Raw genomic sequence first — 1,176 nt, 5'->3', positions numbered from 1 at the left:
ATGACAGAGCATGCGCTGTTATGCAAAAACCGCGATAGAGTGAAGCCGAGGAAGTCGAAGCGCGAAGTGGCGAGGGTTCACTGTAATTGTATGATAGTTTTCTTTCTACTCCTTGTCGTATTTTAAGTGGTCCTATTTACATGTTACATGTTTCTGTGAATCTTCGGACACCATTATGACCTTGTGCTGATGGTCTCTGGACGATGTATGTTTGTCTTTGCCTTGTCTGGACGGTGTTTCATTCTGTTGTACTAAAAACCCTCACAGTGACAGTATAGGACTGTATAGAACTGCTCTTGTGAGTTTCTGAGACTGTAACTACTTTGGGGAGTAGAAAGCCTCGACTTCCTCCCAGTAGCCCTATAGGGCAGTTTGTAACTGCCCCTGTGGTTTTCCGAGCTTGTAATTCTTTACATTTCGTTACTGAATCAGCGAGCCTTGTTGACTCTACTTCCACAACGCATCTAGCTCTGTATGTTCAATCTGCCATCCTTGTTTTTACCTAGACTGCTAACAGCCGCTCCACTCCTTAATTTTGTCTCATTTAATCTAGGCTATGTATTGGGATTGTTGCTATTTCTGAATGCCTCATGGTAGATTTCAATTCATAGGACCCATATAAGGGTAGGGTTTTCTAGGTTTTACTATTTATGGCAATGGGTTTTTTTTCTCACTAGTATCCGAGTGGAATTGTTAACTGACTGCGACCGCCACGGGGGGGAGCACAGTCAGTAGGCTCCAGATGAGATATTAACTATTGAATTATTTTGAGTTATTGAATGCCAAACTCACAAATGGCATGGCAGGAGATAGATGAGGCTGTCCGCTGTAGTAAACAGTGAGAACCTCTGAAACCCTAGGGAGCCGTTCTGCTCTGTCCTATTTCATCACTATTGCATCAGAAATCGACTCGAAGGCAATGAGTTTGGTTTAGGTATCAAAATCATTCTCGGGTAACCTTATTTTTTGGTGAATGAGTCAGCCACGTGCAGGAGATTCCTGGTCACTGATCTCTGAGGAGAGGCTGTAGTCCACCAGCCACTGTGTACGAAGTGTAAATAAGGCTTAGCCCATGCAGGTTTCGGAGCCTAACCAACACGTGCTGCGAGACTGGCGCGCGGGGGCGGGTGCAGGAGAGGAAGATCCCGGGTGGCCGGAGCGTGCTCCCCCCGTGGC

Source organism: Echinops telfairi, unplaced genomic scaffold (assembly GCF_000313985.2).
Source record: "Echinops telfairi isolate 266 unplaced genomic scaffold, ASM31398v2 ScPeMD7_7469;HRSCAF=8507_1, whole genome shotgun sequence".
Lineage (NCBI taxonomy): Eukaryota > Metazoa > Chordata > Mammalia > Afrosoricida > Tenrecidae > Echinops > Echinops telfairi.
This window is presented reverse-complemented; position numbering follows the sequence as displayed.